Genomic DNA, 1802 nt, shown 5'->3' on the forward strand with positions numbered 1-1802 from the left:
TTTACTCTCCAACACCGGTGGGCTGAAGTAACTAATTGGCGAGTTTTGTTTACGTGACAAACCTTACTGGCTGTGTCGGGTGGTGGAGGGTTACGACGCATTTATACTTACGCGATCTAACACAAACACCTTTAACATATTCTTGGTTCTTTCGGTAAAGTCACGTAGAAGGGAAATAATAAAAATGCAAAACAATAAAATTCTCACGACATTTCGACTGCAACACAAGCAATCATCATCAGGTGTGAAAAAACAGCAAGACATTTTTCCTGTTTTTTCACACCTGATGATGATTGCTTGTGTTGCAGTCGAAATGTGATAATTTTATTGTTTTATATTTTTATTATTTCCCTTCTACGTGACTTTACCGAAAGAACCAAGAATATGAATCCCTGCAGTCACGAAAGCTTTACTACCACGTGTTCGACTCCAGCTTGTTCAGAGAATGCAGCTGCAAAGACCCCTTAAAGCGCACACACCGTTTCGTGAACACACCACACACTCGTTCTCTTGTCTTTGCACTGGCTACCAGTGAAGTATCCGAGTGGACTGTAAGATCATGCTGCTTACTGCTCACCCGCAAGGCGCTTGAGGGGCTAGCCCCACGACATTTGCAGGAACTGATCCGTTCTTACACTCAGAGGGCTCTGAGATGTTCGGATCGCCTTCTGAGGACTGCACCCCTGAGGTCAAGGCTCATTTCCTTGAGTGATCGGGCTTTTTTTACCAGTGCACATTCCAGAACATGGAACGCTTTGCCTATGCTCAGAAGACAGGTTCGTCAGAGCTAATTAATTCGGTCGTGAAAAATCACGTCTTTAAATTGACCTTTAGCTCCTAGTTCTGCCCGTTTCCCCCGGTTCCGTTTCCTGCTTTCCATACACGGCGCATTGGGATCTACGGTTTAAATGCGCCCTACAAATGTAATTTGTTATTGTGGTGTTCTTCACGGAGGCACACGCTTGAACTTGGATGCAACACGTTTATTACACGGCCCAAACAGGGCCACTACCTAAACGTACACAAGTCAACTAGACCCCAACGGGGTAACTACAACACATTCCTGCGGAGGGAGCTGGTAGGAACGTTGGGTTGCTCGGTCAATGGCCAGGGTCAACGGCGGCGTGGGGTATTCCGCAAATATGCCCGACTTGTGAGGGCGGGCACAAGCCGGCGTGAGTAGGTTAAACGTTGAGTTTTATAAGGGCACCACGGGGTGACCAGCCCCTCCCCACCCAGCCCCACTCCTCCCACCCCCCACCCAGCCCCTCCCCTCCCACCCCCACCCAGCCCCTCCCTCCCCACCCACCCCCAGCCCACCCTCAACCCTCCCAGCCCCACCCTCCCCACCCAGCCCCTCCCCACCCTCCCCTCCCCACCCAGCCCCTCCCCACCCTCCCTCCCACCCAGCCCCTCCCACCCTCCCCACCCAGCCCCTCCCACCCTCCCCTCTCCACCCAGCCCCTCCCCACCCTCCCCTCTCCACCCAGCCCCACCCCTCCCATTTTGGATGCACGTCGGACGGACGGACACAATAATCCCCTGTGGGCTGGTGGAACCAGGTGGTTCCTACCAGTAAGACTGGTCTACACAAGAGACGGGTGGGAGGCGGGGGGTGGGCGTGTACACGTGGGGGAGGGGGCCTCTGCAGTGTTTATCTCGGCTGCATCGGAACTGTGAAGCCGGAACAGAAGACGCCGCTGTTGTGTTTCCCGCCCGGAGTGGCGCGCGCACTGAAGCTGCCCGGGGCAGAGTTGCTACGGCTGCAGGGGTGAGTTGTGGGCAGGCGTTCTCCTCACGCA

Source organism: Lethenteron reissneri, chromosome 21 (genome assembly GCF_015708825.2).
Source record: "Lethenteron reissneri isolate LAM-NWPU_2019-01 chromosome 21, ASM1570882v1, whole genome shotgun sequence".
NCBI classification, from domain to species: domain Eukaryota; kingdom Metazoa; phylum Chordata; class Hyperoartia; order Petromyzontiformes; family Petromyzontidae; genus Lethenteron; species Lethenteron reissneri.